Source organism: Amblyomma maculatum, unplaced genomic scaffold (assembly GCF_055883805.1).
Source record: "Amblyomma maculatum isolate TAMU_Amacu unplaced genomic scaffold, ASM5588380v1 scaffold_13, whole genome shotgun sequence".
In the NCBI taxonomy this organism is placed as follows: Eukaryota; Metazoa; Arthropoda; class Arachnida; order Ixodida; family Ixodidae; genus Amblyomma; species Amblyomma maculatum.
In genome coordinates this window covers 31,294,022-31,303,928 of record NW_028146738.1, presented here as the reverse complement: position 1 = coordinate 31,303,928, position 9,907 = coordinate 31,294,022, and the positions used below count along the sequence as shown (strand labels likewise).

The 9,907-nt window shown below is 43.2% G+C and overlaps 1 long non-coding RNA gene across 1 annotated transcript in view; it reads left to right on the top strand.

Annotated features, from left to right (window-relative positions):
• Window positions 1–83, top strand: part of LOC146172503 (uncharacterized) — a 2,296-nt gene extending 2,213 nt beyond the window's left edge. The window contains exon 3 of the long non-coding RNA XR_014702443.1: window positions 3–83. This is a non-coding gene — a long non-coding RNA (uncharacterized LOC146172503). The remainder of the gene's footprint in view (window positions 1–2) is intronic.
• The last annotated feature ends 9,824 nt before the right edge of the window (window positions 84–9,907 follow it).

The window sequence follows — 9,907 nt, the reverse complement described above, 5'->3', positions numbered from 1 at the left end:
AGGACATCTACCCAGCATTGGAGCGCGTCCGGATGAACCCTGATGACGCCGACCCAATATATGCTGGGTTTGAAGATATCAAGGTCGAATGCTGGACGTCATCATGGGACGCACGCATGCCATTGAGAGCTACTGGATATTTAATGACAGGCATCCAACGCGCAACGAAAACGTTTGCGCAGTGCTGGAGCATTTATGCAGCCTAAGAAGCTAATCGCCACTATGCCCATTAGCTCTCAGGGCGATTTCTGCCATTAAAAAGGGCATAGCCATACTGTCCTTAAATACGAATAAAGTGAGTATCTGTTGTCCGGAAATTTTGTCGTCATCATTGCTTGAAGACTGGTGCGAACAAGGTAAAATTAGTTAGCATCTTGTTTGTAGATCAGCTCAATGTTGCACCGAACTTGAAGCCGATTACAATTGACCACATATTACGAATAATACAATTATTTTTATTTACCAAATCTTTATTAAGTATTCAATATTTTCAGAAATAATTTATCTATCGATGCATATATTGGCTCCATACAGGTAGCAATTGATGCCAGGTTTCTGCCGCAGTAAGCACTAGGACCTATGTAGTGAGAACCTCTAGGCCATGTAGTATTTTATACTAAAGAAAAGGTTGCACATTATACTACCTTTTCAATGGTAACCCGTAATAAGAACTAGGTATATGTTGTAATAAGCACTACGTCCTATCTAGTACGAATCTCTAGGTGCGGTAGTACTGCGTACTACCTAGAAGGTAGTATATTCCACTACCCATCAATGGCAAACTATAATGGACGAAGGTGGGTGTTCACTAACCTACTACTAACTGGCGCTAGTACTGTTCACTAACTTCCTGGGGTAGTAAATTTCACTAGTTGTATTTTTACTACCTCGAGTTACTAAGAAGGTAGTGATCTATGGGACAAGTAAAAGGTTAGTAGTTACTTAGTGAATTCACCAACCTTTTTTTTAAGAGTGTACCCTGAAAAATTGCATTTTCGATACCCATACAAGATACAGAATCAAAGTCGATTTTCGACACAGATACTCGATACTCTATTGCCAATACTTCGATACAACACTGAAACCCCAACATAGTTAGGGTGGTAATAGATCGGCGAAGTTGGGAAATCTTCCCGTCCTTCTCTGGAATCTTTAGCGCATTTCTACACGTAGTTTTTCTGAAAGGGCCTGAACGAATGCGAGAGCATGGAAGCTACTCTGTCTGGGCAGCTGGCCTTGTTAGAAATTCCCATTCGATTGAAGCCAAGGTTACAATGAAGCGATAGCTCTCACAAACACCCTTGCAAAAAATTTCTTTAAACTAATGTTCTTCATGCGAACCAACCTGCTTGGTTAGTGGAGTTTAATGTCCCAAAGCAACTCAGGCTATGAGAGACGCCATAGCGGAGGGCTACGGAGCAAGTTCGACCACCTGGAGTTCTTCAGCGTGCTCTGACATCGCACAGCATAGTGGGCGCCTTGCGTTTCGCCTCCATTGAAAAGCACCCGCCGAGGCCAGGATTTGATCCCGCATCTTTGGGAAATTTAGTCGACCGCCCTAACTAGTGCGCTATCACGGCGAGGCAAGCACCAACCTAAATACGTGTGAAACTTCTTGTGCTGGTTTTCATTTATTGTATATATACACTTTACTTAGTCGGAAGCCCCTGCGTTTTCTCTGCAGTAAAAAGTGCAACCTGCGTGCGTTTGGAGGACTGAGCAGTTATCTGGCCATTAGTGCAATAACGGACTTTTGAAGCTGTGCATATTGCTAAAAGCTAGAAGTAAAACAAAAATAAAATGGCTAAACGTTTTATTAGTCCGGAAAGAGTCCGATGAGGGCGTGCTAAAAGCGAGGCAAATGAGAGAAGTCAGTCTACATACGCACTCCAGTACATACGCACTTCAGAAGTTTTTGGTTAGCAACAAGCAAGAAGCAGCGCTACGGTTTGCTCCTTGACGATCGGCTAAGTATTGGGTTGCTGGTCCCGGCTTTTTCTTTCTCCTGTGCTTCTTTTGTTCTCTGTTGACTAACGCACGCGGTGACATTGTCAATTTAAGGTAATGTCGACGCAGTCCCCCGGCCAAGGGCGCTCCCCTTGGTCGGCTTCCCTCCTGACCGATGATCTGCCCTTGGAAGCTTTTCAGAGCTCTGGTGTCCGCAACATCCCTGTGGCACTCGTACCTAAGGATGGGGGCACCATTAAAATGAACAACCCAGGAGCTGTTCGAGCTGCCCTTCAGGAAATCACTTTCTTCTACGAAGGAATAGCCGAGGTGCGCCAATTTGGTCGCGGCGGGATTCTTTGCCGTTCGCCAGAACTATCATGCATAAAGGACCTGCTAAAATGCTCCACTTTCGCCTCTCATCAGGTAAGCAGTTTTATCCCTTCACACCTGGCTTGCACAAGAGGTCTAGTCCGAGGTGTAGATTTCTCATTAAGTCCACAAGAAACCCTTGACCTTCTTTCCGCGGCAGGCGTTGCGGTCTATCGCTGTAGCCGGGAGGTAAATAATGCTCGTGTGCCGACAGAATCGGTTATGGCTACATTTGCAGGCACAGTCTGTCCATCGGAGAATAAAGCGTGGCCTTTAATATTCAGAGTAGATCACCTACCATCAAAGCCTCTGCAGTGCAACAACTGTTGGCGTTATGGCCATACTGCAGGCGGTTGCAAATCAACTTTGCGGTGTTGCAAATGCGGTGAAGCACATAAAACACACTTATGCTCTGATCAAATTGTCAAATGTTGTCTTCGCGGCGGACTTCACTCAGCAAATTCTTTGGAATGTCCCTCTAGAGCGCATGAAATGAAAATTCTGGAGATTATTGACCGCAAACGTTGCTCGAGGCGTGAAGCAATTCAGGAAATTAAAGACAGAGCTCATGGGTATGCAGGTGTGTCGGCCCGTTCAGGAGCACCATTAGATTCCACGATGTCTAAAACCATAATAACTGCTATGGAAGCAACCATGACCAAAATGGTGGATAGGATTGTGACAATAGTCACAGAATGCATATCCAATGTTCTAGCAGCTCAAAATTCTCAGACTGTGCAAACTGCTATGGTTTCTCCTACGGCACCTGGACATTCACTATCAGTGCAGCACTCATTAGCAGCAATGTCTTGTTCGCAAAATGAGTCTCTTTCCGCATCACCTATGCAAAATTCCAACAAGTCAGACGAGGCTCATGATGCAGATATGGAAGAGACAGATACGCGAATTCTAAAACGCAGTGGATCCCCGTTGTCAAACCCGTCATCACCTCGCCCACAAGCAAAATCAAAAAAGCAACAGCTAGGCTCTAAACCAAAGGAAAACATTTTGGGGCAGGCTGTTGCTGCTGCCCGGATTACATAACCATAGGAAAGTTAAAAGTTCTTCAGTGGAACTGTAGATCTCTTCTTTCAGCTACTACAGATTTAGTTTATCTTTCTTTAAAACATAATCCAGTAATAATCGTTTTACAAGAAACTTCGCTTACAACTGAAAAACATTTTCACTTACAAAATTATCGATCATTCCGACAAGATCGCTAGTCAAGAGGTGGTGGGTTACTAATTCTAGTTTCTTCAAAATTTTGTCATAGGGCTAAGATTTCTTTTCAATATTCTAGTTTAGATTCAGAATTATTGGCTCTAGATTTTGAAATTCCAGGGTTCAGTCCGTTTACATTAGTGAATGTTTATTTCCCTCATGGTGTTCAGGACACCAGATCTCTAGACCACATACTAGTTAATTGCCAAAATTCGGTTATTTTCGCTGGAGATTTAATTCGCACCATGTATCGTGGGGTTACAAGACGGATCCCTGCGGCAAGCGTCTGTGGGATTGGCTTTCAGACAATAACCTTCACTGCATGAATTCTGGCTTACCAATTTTTGTACGTGCTCACAGTCAATCTGTGATAGATTTAACTTTTTCCAGCACTAGTGTTTCTATACTAAATTGGTCGACAATTGATGGTGGCACCTCTAGCGACCATATACCTATTGTTTTTGAGGTTGACTGCCGCTTAACTCTGCCGACATCTCAGTTGAGATCATACGTAAATTATAACCAGTTTCACTCATTTTTGATTTCGTCTCTTGAGTCAGTGGTTGAGTCTACGGAAGAGTTAAAATCGCAAACATTATGCCAGGCTATTGCATCCTGTCGTAAGAAGTGTGAATTCTTAGTACGTGCATCTAAAGGCAATGCATCAACAAAATGGTGGAATGCAGATTGTTCACGCGATTATAGAAGAAGAAAGGCTGCATGGAAGAAGCTCCTTCACAACCAGTGCCCCAAAAATTGGCATGATTATAATTTTTTTGCAGCTGCATTTAAACGCACAGTCGCACAAGCGAAAGATAATTATGACAATGAGTATTTCAATTACCTTTCACAATCTAATAACCGACGTGCACTTTTCAGGTTTTTAAAATCGCGGAAAAAGATTCCTGTCTCAGAAAATTTACCCTCATGTGTTTCGACTCCTAAAGAAGCTCTTAGAACAGTAGAAAACATCGCTAAAGGTTTAGAAAAGCGTTTTTTGTCAACACTTCCCAAATACCCTATGTTTGTAGGCCCAGTATATACGGTTAAGGATGTCCCTAAAATTACTTTTTCTCAGCTTTCTTCGATTGTAACGTTGCCAACTGCTGCGCCTGGCCCTGACGGAGTAACGTCAAAAATGTTAAAAATCCTCTTTGAAGTGTCTCCAAATTCCTTGTTAGAATTGGTAAATTACTCAATTATTCATTCTTGGATACCTGGTGATTGGAAACTAGCCAAAGTGATTCCTTTACGGAAACACAATGGTGGTGGCTATACTTTGGAAAATATCAGACCAATATCTTTAACATCAAACTTGGTAAAATTAATTGAAAGGGCCGTACTCAAACGGGTTACCGAGTTTGTCGAACAAAAACATATTCTTAGTCCCTGTCAAATCGGATTTCGAGCAAAATTTTCAATATGGAATGCACATACCGACCTTGAGAGTCGAATTCTTCTTGCGCGGCGCAAAAAAATGCATGCTGCATTGGTGACTCTAGGTATAGAGAAGGCTTATGATAGTGTAGAGCCCTGAATTTTATTGCACAGATTAGAATCGCTATGTTTTCCACAATACTTAATTGATTGGATATCTACATTTCTACAAAACAGACAATTTTACTGTTCATTGAATGGAGTACATTCTGGCAAATATCAACAAACCAGAGGTGTCCCTCAAGGGGCAGTTCTCTCGCCCGTGCTCTTTAACATTTTAATGAGTTCAATTCCCACTCATCAGGAGATTCGCACGTATGTCTATGCGGATGACATCGCATTCTTTACGGCTGCACCTGACATTCAATCCCTCAACAGGCGCCTGCAATCGTACCTAAGCTCCCTTCAAAATTGGTTAGATGACTTAAGATTTAAATTAAATGTTAAAAAGTGCGCGTTCCTTGTTTTCCAAATTCAGGATTCCGTAACTCTTGCTCTAACATTTAAGCAGGAAATGATTCCTCAAGTTAAGTCTTTGAAATATCTAGGGGTGATTTACGATGACCATCTGGCATGGAGGGATCACATTGAACATGTTGCAGCGAAGGGGGCACGTGCTGTGGGTATGTTGCGCAGGTTAAGCAATCCAACTTCTGGGATGGGGCGAGACGCACTTTTAATGATTTATGTTATGTATGTCCGCCCAATTATAGAATTCGGATCTGTGTTATTTTCTGGTTCACTTGCTTACAAAATTCGTCCCCTTGTTCTTTTAGAGCGGGAAGCGCTTAGATTATGCCTTGGGCTCCCCAATTTCGTGGCTAATAATGTATTATACCTTGAAGCCCGAATACCACCGTTATTAACTAGATTACAATTCTTGACTGTCCAGACGTATCTGAAAATATATGAATCACAATTCCACCACTCCATATCAATTTTTTGTTGCGAGCCAGACTCCTTTTTTGGAGTCGTATGGCCTCGGTTTCATACCCCGCAGGTAATTCTAGTGCAAAATCTGTTACAACCTTTGCACGTAGTCCTTTCTAACATCCTTCCAACAAAAGTAAGTGCATCGTCGGTTCAAATTGTCTATGATGACATTTTCCCAAATAATGCGAAACACTTAGCACCTCACATTTTAAATGGATTATTAGAAGATCATTTACAAAGTCTTCCCGTTAGTATAACGATAGCAACGGATGCTTCTCAATTTAATGAAAAAGCCGGCGTTGGAATATACTGTCCGCTTTTAGACTGGGCTTTTTCAGTCCGTCTTCCGGATTTTACTCCAATTTTCCAGGCGGAGTTGCTGGCGGTGGTGCTTGCTCTGCGCAAACTAGACCCAACATACTCAACAGTGGCTGTAATTACAGACTTTTATTCTTTGTGCTTGTCGCTTTCTTCGAATATGGACTCGCCAATTTTAAACACCTTTCTTTCATTGCTCCCCTCACATTTGAGCCTCATACATATAGTGTGGGTACCAGGACACAGCAATGTGACAGCCAATGAGATTGCAGACAGACTAGCCAAAGATTCTCTGAACGGCCCTGTATTGCCCATCCTCCCGGCAACAGCGTACATAACAGCAGCACGATTTCGGCGGCGTGCCTTATTAAGCACGCAGTCTGGATCTATTTTATCCTCGGATCACTACCTGCACCTCAAGTATTCCTGGAATAGGAAATCATGTCAATCAAGGCAGACTGAGGTCTCTCTAACCAGGCTACGCTGTCGTATTCCGCCCCTAAATTTCTATATGCATAGGTCTGGTTTGGCGCTTTCTCCTGTCTGCGCATTCTGCGGGGAACCGGAAACAATAGACCATTTCTTGATATTTTGCCGCCGTTTTAGCATGATGAGAAAGCGGTACTTAGAGAAGCCGTTACAACAGCTGGGTCTTAATTTGAGCAGCCAAATTTTATTATCGTTCGGTGCCACCATGCTTGGGTACAGCCACCGGTATGTTTTCAACGCCATTCAAAACTTCCTAATAGAAACAAAACGTCTACCTGGCTAATATGCTTTGAAGTTTTATTCTATACATATAAATCTTACTATTCTCTTACTGCGTGCGTTAGTATTTACTCTTATATATTTTGGTTTATCATATCTACATTTCCTTTTCTATTCCCTAGCATTTATTTTTTTTTTCCGATGTAGTTATACATCTCAAAATCTAATATCTCTGCACCCCAATTCTTGGCCGATCCCCCTGTGTGGGTATGTGCCATCACATTAGAGGAGAACAACAACAACAACAACAACAGTACGCCTCAGTGCTGTATTGGAAGAAGATGCCTTAAAGCGGATACTGGGAATGAACCATAGCCATATCAACTCAAGACTTCTACAGGTGGTCATGAAACTCAAGTTTCACTAGCATCGCGTGAGAATACGGCTGGTTGTAGTTATAAAATAGAAGTCTTTTTTTTTTTTTCACCAGAGAGTGAAGAATATGGTGTCGATCAATCCGCATACTTAAAAAAAATGAAGTTTTTCTAAAGATACAGAAATGTTTTTACACGTTTTATTAGAAGTTTGAAGAAATTTTTTTTGCAAAAAAAATTTTTCGCAGCGCCTAAATGTTATTTAAACTTATGTGCAGTAATATTACATTCATAGCTTTATAGTCGTGCTTTTCATGAAATTTTAGACGTAACAGTTTTCCCAGAAAAAAAAAAGTAAAGTGGAAGTCCCTTCGCAGCGCAGTTACAAAGAATGAATTTGTTTTCAATCAAACGGCGTAAACTATAAGAACGGCCGTTAGTCGTCTGCACCGTGGCCGACTGAGGCCTTAGAAGCTCGTGTCCTTGCCTAAAAACGGAGCCGACACGCTGAGCCCAGGGGTTTGGAGAAGGGTCGTGCATAATTTACTGCGTTAGATAGTACACTGAGTACTCTGCTTGACTGGAATCGGGCGCCTAAGAGACGGACAGGGGTCGGATGGAAAATGGTAGGAGAATAGCTAGGGGTACAGCAGTATGTATGATCCCTTAGCGAACGTACAGCGAACGTACAGTATACTGTACGTTCGCTTTTATTTTCATTTTGTTCCTTTGTTTCCGCGTGCCTGTTAAGGGCTCAGCGGCTTCGTGGTACACACTCGATGCTCACAATTAAAAAACCTCGTAAGAACCTATACTTTACCTATACCTACACTTTCCATTGACTGCTTCAGTTTTAAAGAACTGGAATCTGGAAATATGGTTGACGCCGAGGGGAAGGGGCATTTGGAGGGAATTCAGCTGCCTCCGGGCTTGTACTACCGCCTGAGAGAGAGCCGTAAAAGCTTGGAGCGATGCGTTAGGGTAACAATGGTCAACAGGCGGTTAAGCTTCGGCCTGTCTTCCCCAACAGCATCGCCACTACCACCAGTAGTGTAGCAAGGATTGCGCACCATCAGAAGAACAGCCGAACCTCATCCTCGGAAGGTGTTCGGGGTAGTTCTAGAGAAGCCTTCTGTTTTGGGCGGTTCAACCCCAAGGCTACCACGTTCCGAGATGCTTGTACCGTTTTCAGCAGGTAATATTACCGACCTCATTTGACCTGCCTTAATGAGTGCTGAACGAGATGCAGAGCTCGGATCCACGCAAAGTATAAAGAGTCAGATGACTTTTACACCATGATTTTTCGCAGTGCATGTAAACACGTCAGGCACCCTGAGGACTCAGGTCCAAAATTATGACTGCATTTATGTCAAAGCCAAGAAAGATTTGGAATAAAATGCGAATTAGTTGCGATGTGAATTTCGGAAGAATTCATACTTAGGTCGTAATTTTGTCTTGAGGACGTTTTTTCCAAGTAGCCGCTTTTTCAGAGGCATTTTTTTCCGGAGACGTTTTTGCCGGTGCCGTAAGTTCCGGGGACCTCTTTTTCGGGTGCGCCCCGCAGGGGTGGCGCAGTGGTTACGGCGCTCGATTACTGTTCCCAATGATGCGGAATCGAATCCCGGCCTCGGCGGTCGCTTTTCTATGCAGGCGAAATGCAAAAAGCCCATGTGCTGTGCGACATTAGTGCACGTTAAAGAACCCCAGGTGGTCGAAGTTTCTTGGAGTCATCCACTATGGCGTCTCCCATAGCCTGGGATGCTTTCAGATGTTAAACCCCACAAACCAAACCATCATTTCAAGGTTCGCTTTTACCCAGCCCGGTCAGCACACACTCTATACCGCAAAAGAAAAAAGCGAGAACGAAGGCGCTGCTAACGGGGCCGCTGTTGCAGTACCAGATCACACGATGACAGTGCAGTGCTGGTCATGTCATGAAACATCACAATGCAGAACAATTCGACCAATGTTGTTGGAGCACAAAATGATCCAGACAGGCACATGCCCTCCAGAGACTAATAATTTTCTTCTGCCGTCATTTTTTTTTGGGGAACGCCCCCCATCATTATGACTTCAATTCCGAAAAGTTAATGGAATGCACCATAAAATATTGCAGAATGCAATGGAGAAACACTATCTGCGCCTTATAGCACAATGCACACTGCGTGCACAATGTGACATTTAAAACAGCAAGAAGCGTTTCAAACAATATACAAACAAAATTTGAGCTGAAACCATAAAATATGCAAAATAAAATCAATAAAAGCAAGTGATGTAACAAGCAACTCATCCCCGATAAGCCGGGCGCCAGGCGAGGCGAAACTTTGCTATACAGCACGTTTGATTGTACCACCTTGGGAACATTGTTTCCTGCTTTGCAAATGGGCATTTTTTTTTTTTTCCGGGAACATTTCTTCCGGTGCCATTTTTTTTCCGGGGACGTTTTCATCGAGACCCGTGCTGTGTATCTGTCAAAGCTGCAATGAATTTCAGACGGCCCTGCGGTGGATCGACTTGGGCTCTGACTCGCGGAGCGAGGACGTGATAAGGGGCAAAGCCGCATTGGCGCATGATATCTGTAGTTGCTCATGAGCCAC